At 38.9% G+C, this 8,379-nt stretch overlaps 1 protein-coding gene across 2 annotated transcripts in view; it reads right to left on the reverse strand.

Annotated features, from left to right (window-relative positions):
* Nucleotides 1-7,022, reverse strand: part of garre1 (granule associated Rac and RHOG effector 1) — a 42,335-nt gene extending 35,313 nt beyond the window's left edge. The window contains exon 1 of one of the 2 annotated variants that reach the window (XM_082534451.1): nt 6,525-7,022. The gene's annotated coding sequence lies outside the window, so the exon portion shown is untranslated. Of the gene's footprint in view, nt 1-6,136; nt 6,242-6,524 lie in introns of those variants that run through there. The other variant, XM_082534449.1, reaches the window with a different exon arrangement.
* Between the last annotated feature and the right edge of the window lie 1,357 nt (nt 7,023-8,379).

Genomic DNA, 8,379 nt, shown 5'->3' on the forward strand with positions numbered 1-8,379 from the left:
AAATAAAGGCAAATATTGCAAACTACACAAAAGGCAGCCGCTAAAGCGCTTAAGTTTCAAAACAGAACAAACGAAACAGACTACTAAATTGTCAATTCCACTTAGAAACAAAATATTAATTCTAAAAATAAATCTTAGTTTGTTTTACAGAATAACAGACAAAACTGACTAACTTTTGTCAATATCAAATAAACAGAACTAAAAGGAAATTCTCAATCTCTCCTTGTTGTATAGCTTAGCTTTTCAAACAGTTTTAACAGTTACTTTAGTCCGACAAAAGCCGAATGACGAATTAGCGCTTCCAGTCAGAGACTGAGGCTACGTCCACACGTACACGGGTATTTTTGAAAACGGAGATTTTCCGTTTTCGTTTAAAAAAAAAAATCCCGTCCACACATAAAGGCAGAAATGAAGGAAAACGCTGCTATGAACATGCCAAAGCAGCAGGTGGCACTAGATTCCTAACCGTGCAGAAATGTTGGCCAATCAGAAGTCTAGAAGCCTCGGTGGGACAAAGTAAACAAAGCTGCGGCATAGAAGCAGAACCGAGTCGTATGTGTGGACGGACAGTAACTGTGTATATGTAAGCATTTAAACACTGCAGAGAGTAGAATTAACAGTAACAGTATTGTAGAAATTCATTTCACCGAAACAATAACGTGGCGCACAGTGTGACGCATGCACCAGTTTATTGTATTTCCAGACTTGCTTTCGGCACAATTTACAGTGCACGCTACTCTGTTTTTTGTCAGACTTGAAATAGCCGAAATACCTTCACACTACGGAACTTCTATGGCTCTTCCGTTCGACAATCTCTCCGGCATTGGAACCATCATCTGTTTTCTCTTCGGTCACGCTCGGTTGATTTTTCTAGTCGGCACACTCATTTCCTCCATTACCCGCTGGCTGCTTCCCAAACAAACACACGTGTGGCTTGGCACTTGTGCTGTACGTAACAAGTCACGCGACGTGACGCTGCGGCTGTGATTGGTTCGGCTCTGCGCTACTTAGTTTGGATTGGCTGACCTTTTTTTTTTTTTTAAAGAGGACAAGAGCGGCGAGGTCTATCGCGATAGCTTAATTTCTCTATCGAGTAAAAGTTATATCGCGATACATATCGTTATCGTTCTATCGCCCAGCTCTACAGCTAATTAATTATCTTGAGTTGATTCAACTGCTATTAGCTTAAAGGTGGGATACAGACTGACAAACAATCATTCACAAACACAGTCAACTTTGAATCGCTAATTAAGCTAACCCATGCATTTCTTTGGACAGTGGGAGGAAGTGACTGAGTCAGCTGCTTTCACAGCTGTTTGCATTGTAATATCTGTTCTGAACTTAAAGTTTTTAGCTAAAAAAATACCATTGACATTATAATAAATTAAAAAATTAAACTAATGAAAACTAAAGTAAACAAAACAACAAATTAAATTTAAATTAACAAAAATCTGAAAACTATTTAAAACAAAAGTGAATTTAAAAAGCCAAAATGAAATGGGAATAAAAACTCATTTTAAAGCTCAAAATTATAAAATATGCATGTTGATCGCAATTTGCATTTAAGTTACAGACTTTTGAAGACATTCAAAGACAAGATCTTGGCATCAAGGATGTGAAAAACAACCAAAATGCTGATGCTTTGCTGTCAGCAGCCGATTCACTGTTCCTGAAGCGTTGCGTAGCAAATACAAAACAAAGATTTGAAGTGAGCAAAGCAACCCCATAAATCACTACAGATTTTATCATTCCTAATTCTCACACAGTTACAAAACTCAGTAAATGACAATCCTTTGCACAGAGGATAAAGAAAGGCTGTTTACTGACTGAGTGCTTCAAAACAATACAATACATTGGCAGGTATGGCACAGGGTGCAGACTATGAAACATTTAAACACTGGACAAATGTTTGATTCACTACTGAAATACCTTACAACAATCTATAAAATCTTTGCCATCTCCACTGCTTGATTTTTAGTAACTGATCCCAACGTCTAAGCTGCATATTTTCTGCAGGGATTAATAAAGAGAAGTTTCTCTATAGAGTTTCATGGTAGTCTTGTTTCATTTGATCATCTCTGGTGCATGAACAGTCATGCTTCTCACTGGGAACATTTGACTGAGGGGCAAATAGCTGACCACAAACTAAGGCTAAACTGGTTTCCCAGGAGACAAGGGTGAGATTTCAAGGAAGAAGCCCCCTCCCTCCCTCAATCCTTTGATTTTCTGAAAAATCGACAGTGCCCCTTATAATCTGGTGCACCTTATGTATGAATTCTGGTTGTGCTTACTTAGCTCAAACCAATTTTATGTGGTACATGGCGCTCAAAAATTTGTCAAAAAATGTTTTAGTAAGACTTTCGTAAGCTACGAAGGATGGACCGCTTGATGGACTGTCAGAGCATTACGGCTACTGTAGTCAGGAGCCTTGCAGAGTAATACGCACTGTATGCTTGTTAGCTGCTTGTTTAATTGAAAATACATTGATGGGGTTTTTTTTTGCACTAATAAAGTTGTGGAGTTGTAAAGTATTTTGTCTTGCATCAATTATATCATCAGTTATATTGTTATCCCAAATTTTCAAATATATATCATGATAAATATTTATGACCATATTGTCCTGCCCTACATGACACACTAGCAGACAGAGTTGAAACAGCCCATGTAAGAGAAAGAGGTAGACCCAAGCCCTCTGACACACATAAATACTGTTAGTTTTATTCATCCAAAGGAAAATACAAACACAAACCACACAAAGGAAAAAGATTAACAGAATAAAATGGGTTGCAGCTGAAAATTATTTAATATGATCAGAGACATGTGAAATGTAAATTGTCCAGTCTGTCCCAAATTTCACATGTTTGATTAAAGTCAAAGTCTAGAGACATCTATATGTCAAAATCATGTCACACTCACAGCATCAGCTAATGGCAACAGGGAATCAATTAGCACCTACCAAGGAACTTTTTACATGTATTAAACAAAAATTACCAGAAAAAAAAGTAACCTTTAATTTATAGTTAATTTACTCAAGCTTAATTACATTTGTTTCAAATGCAGCCAAAAATAACAACAAAATACAAACATTTACATTAAAAAAGGCTCTTTACTTGAGATGATTCTTTGCCTTAGCTATATGTGAGCCAGATGTGGTCCCATGAGTAATCGCCATTAAAAGCTTGTTTTTGAGCTTAGAAAAGCCATTTTTCAGTAAGCAATAACTTTTCCCAGTTCCAGTATTTGAACTATCCAACTGAATGCAAGATTTAAATCCTACATACAAAACGCAAACTCTAAACAGTGCAAATCATTGCAATGTATTTACATTTAACACAGACTCCCAACTTTCTGGAAGTTGTAGTTACTGGCTACATAACATCTTGCAAATCTTTCTGGTCTAAATGAAAATTTTTAAGTAAAACTAAATACACAAAATGAAGGAATTCCTGTTTATCACCTACTTCCCCCTCAGTGGAAATGTCTCTGTAAGACTCACCTACATAAATTTGACGTGGAACAATAATGACTATAAAACTCCTTTGTTTAAGGAAATATCATTCAGGCCCATGAAGTGCCTGCACTCCACCCGATGCAAGTGCAAACAGTAATCTTGTGACTGCTGACTTCCTCATACATGTATCCGGATTTAAAGTTAGACTGAGGAAAATGGCACTCCAGGTCATATATATCACATGTTGACAAATACTGGCAACAAATAATAGTATGAAAACAACTGGAGCCTCAGTGCTAGTCCACCAGCTACGGTGCCCATTCAGGCACAAAGGCTATCCAAAGGAATTGAGTTTAAAACAGACAGGAATTTTGCAGTGCAAAGCATGTATTTCCACAGAGACACAACTGTGGCAGATGTCAACACAAAGGTTCAGGGTTGTTTTAATGACAGTTGTACATGCATGCAAAACTCCACAAAAGGAACGTACTGGCTTTACCATACATCTTCACTTTAACAAAAAATAAAAAACAACAACAACAAAAAACATTGAACACCAGTGACAAACACAGTCATCTGAGTGAAAACAACTTTCAATAAAAGTTTAAAAGATCACAGCCTTTTACAGGCATTTCTCAATGATAACATCTTTACTTTGGAAGGCAGCAAACCTAAACCACCTATTGGACAATATTAGATGAAATTGTGTGTTAGGGTCAACAAAGCCACTGAAAAACAGTGGTTTTATTAAACTTCAAGAAAATACGTTAATGAAGTTGATCTTCATGAATATTAATTATAATTCAACTGACATGAGCTGAACTAAACCAAACAGAGCTTAACAGGGAATCAACTGAGGCTCCTCAAAGGTGAAAGAAGAGCCTTAAAGTGGATTTTATACCAATTATCTTAATTTAAAAGCCCTTGGAAGGCAAAAATTGTAATTGAAATCAAATTAACTGCACACCCCTATTACCTAACAAGCAAGAAAATATGAATCATGCAATGACAACAATTTTATCAGTCTTCATCAGAGTGGCTGCTCATGGCAAACCTTGCACGTATGAATAGCCAATCAGCGCACAGACATCTCAAATCATAGGTGATATCCTATGCCAAGACACGATCAGACAGTAGGACAGCTTCTACTTTCACCACAAGCACATCCACACGATCTCAAACGACAGACATCTGGCTAGACTGTAGATGGCTACACCCCTCCAAAGAAGTGGGGCAACGTTATTTATTAATACAACTCCACTCATCTTCTCTGTACTGTAGAGACTATATAAAAACATCGACATCAATGTAGTTGTGCAAGTTTCTACTTTACTTATAGTACGATTATTTAAGGTCAATATATCGAAATTAATGTAAACCAAGAGGCGAGTATTAAAAGACCATAATAGCATGTCTGAGGATACGATATCAAGACCTCTACAGCATTACTGCTGCTCTGCTCTGTACGTGTTATTAAACACAGCAAGGCTACTCTAGGGCTATTATTACAACAGCTTGTTACTTAATCCTGAAACCCCAGCGGGGAAGAAAACCAACTAGCTAGCTAGTTTTGTAAGGGGGTTATTGTCAAACACGATCACTATTTAGCAGGAAGGTGTAACAGAATCCCCGCAAGCGCAGTTAGCCGGTTTCATCGAAACTCTGCGATGACATGGCCCAAGTCATGGGAACACTATGTCGCAGCTATTAATACGGCCTTTTAACGCCCTAAACGCGGTGTCGCCGGAAAGCCTTTCGCGGCATCAACACGCCAAACGCTGGATAAGCGAATGACGGGGAAATGCCACCCCCGGTGGGTACCCAGCACACTAGGTCCCTTGCTTTCCCCGGTCTTTGACACTCAGCCGCCTGCCACTTAGAACCAGACGCTCGCTTTCGTGTTAGCTAGCAAGCCGGAGCACAGAAAGGCACAGAAACAAGTATGTAGCCAGAGGAACCGTAAATAACGTCCGTGTCGCCAGCTTGTCTCTAACGTTAGCCTGCATTCCATCTTTGTGCGGCGAATGATCACCGACTGCAGCGCGTAACTTCAAACCGAGAACGCCCAGGTCCGTTATCGGACACGCAGTCAATCCAGGTTATTACAAAAGCTTAAGGCTTGTTACATCAATCTCGCACGTAAGAGTGTCAAGACGATGATCAAATCTGAAGCATCGTGCACAGATATAAACAAGGGGCAGTGTTAACAGAAACAAACGACAGCGTCAACCCACCTCTCCTCCTTCGCTAGCCGAGGCGGATGCGCTTTATCAGCACACATGAAATTGGGCTTGTGTACATACGAGCGTTCAGTTGCACAAATATGTCAAGTCCTTCTGGAGCCTTCACTGAAAACACTTGTCTTAGCGATTATGGGGTTGCATTATTTTGCTTAACACGACTTAGAAAAATAAGCACGTCAAATAAAGGTGCGTCCGATAATGGACACATCAGTACTAATCAAGCTAGCTACACAGCTAAGCGAGCTAGCGTTAGCAAACCAGCTAGCTCTCTGCGACACGACTGTAAGCGCTGCTAGAAAGCACCAGCTAACGTAAGCGGCCCGGTGCTGCTCCACCACAGACTCAAAACAGCCGGGACTACCGCGGCCAAGACAAAACAAGCTCCCGTGAAACACAAGAAAATTATTACAGTACGCGTTCAGTTAATCAAAGCATCGCTTACCAGCTCTAGGCATCCACCCTCTTGACAGCGAATTCCCTGTCTGTGTGACCACTATCAAAACCAAGTCAATAAACTCACACTTCCGCTGAGACTTTCACAATAAAACCGTCAATCAGCAATATTTTATCAGATACCGGTTGTTCAGTGATGACGCGACGACTCCTACTTCCGGGTCTAAAGTAGTCTGCGTTTAATATGGCTTTTGTGTTGTTAACATGTTTAATGTTATGTATTTTCTTCTGTTTGATCTCAAAAAGCTCCTAAAACAGTCAGTGATCACTGACCTCCCTCGGCTTTTATTACCGCTAATCATTTATTTAAGCTCAGTTTTTAAAACCTTAGGATGTAACTACAGCCCAGCCCATGCAGCAGTATATGAATGACTAACCTCGTATTGTGGATGGATTATCTCAGTTGTTCTCCTGGCTGAAGTTTGGTCCTTTTACAGCATCCTGCCATGCGATTACATTTGTTTCTGACCACTGAGAACACTCACGTTAACTTTTATCGAGTGGAAAAAAAGTTAGCTTGTTTATATTATGCTAACACAGCTGTGTCGCTAGCGGTCACGTAGCACATCATTATATACCAGCTAGCCCAACTTCAGTAACCCTACAAACGTCACTGCTGTTTAGTTTTCTGTCTTCATTTATGCTGGAAGTGATAACAGAGATGTACGTTTTAATTTGTTTTCAAAACCCTGCAGTCAGGACATGCTATATTGTATTTAGATAGAAGCTAGCGAGCTAACTCCCTGCTAACTTCTAACTCCGTTAAATGTCATAAATTCCGTTTTCATGGATGCCTGGATGTTAAACTCAATTGTTACACCTGGTAGAGCAGAACGCTGATCATTTTATTAAAGATGAAAGACTTTAGACAGTTTTTCAACTCTCAATAATGCCATCGTGATCGTTTGATATATGGACCTGCAGCGGAGTTTAGACCCAGACACGGCTAGTGACGTCAGACTGAACAACCGGATATTTTGTCTTCCTACAACACCGCCTTAAATACCATTTAAAAATAATATAAGATTGCGTTACCATATTGTTTAATTTAGTTTCTAAACCTTACACTTCAATTTTGATTCTTGTAATATAACTCTAACTAATATAAATAATAACGATAACTATAAATATAACCAATATAGTCAAAGGCACGAAGTAAGAATAAACATGGAAAGCATCAAACATCATGATTGAAAAAGTAGGGAAACCTAGTTATTCAAATGAAAGGGAACCCAAATAGTGAGCTGAGAAAAAATCGCATTATATCTTTTGCTTGAAGTGTAGAACGGGTTTGTGACTACATGGAATGAAGATTAAGACGAAATAAAATCCAGCACAATTTAATGCTGCTTCTGGATAAGGTTTTCTCGCCCCCTAATGTTTGTTAGAGAATGTTACATCTTGTACTTCATGCTTAAATAAGAACACTTGGGGGCGCTAAGGTCTCAAACTTGTCTTTAACAATGCAACCTCTCCAGGTAGCAGACACCTGCACAGCTTTAAAGGATACCGCCTGCACTTGATCTGGATCTGCAGTGTCTCAACAAGGGTTACAACTTTCAGATTTAGATAATTAAAGAGGAGCCACAATTTGCACTGTTAGGTCAACTGATTTAATCGCTATGTGTTACATAAAATATGCACGTACTGAAATCAAGCATATTAAAACACATTATGTTACACACATTTACCAAGAACTAGCTGAGCATAAATGGTCGCTTGTCTTTTTTTACTAGCTGTAGAACAGTAATGCTAAATAAGGCATAACTAGTAACAAGCCAATATGCTTGTTTTTGGACTTCAGTGCAGCGTACTACAATGCAGGTTTGGATGAGAAACCTGCGAGAAAAGCTTAGTCTATAGTTTGGATGTTTCCTTTTTCCCCACATATAGTTGGAGAAGAATATTACTAAATGTAAATTAGTAGTTCATTACAAAATGAAAAGTTGTTGCGTTCATATAATTCTTCTTTGCCTTGGGCATAAATGCAACCCTTATACTCAGTTTTAAATGAGTATGAACTGAGTTTTAACTTAACTGAGTCTTAACATTTATGGCCACCTTCCATTTTTTGTGACTGGCTTCCCCTCACAAACAGAAGTTGGAAGGGGCTGCTGTGCTCACTGCTGTGCTCTTTGTCTCTGAGATGGGCATATTAGAGATGTCCACTCTCACTGAAATTTCACAGATACAGAACAAGTGAAAAGAAATTGGAGACTTACAGTGATTATG

This window comes from Aulonocara stuartgranti, assembly GCF_965226115.1.
Source record: "Aulonocara stuartgranti genome assembly, chromosome: 1".
Taxonomy (NCBI): Eukaryota; Metazoa; Chordata; class Actinopteri; order Cichliformes; family Cichlidae; genus Aulonocara; species Aulonocara stuartgranti.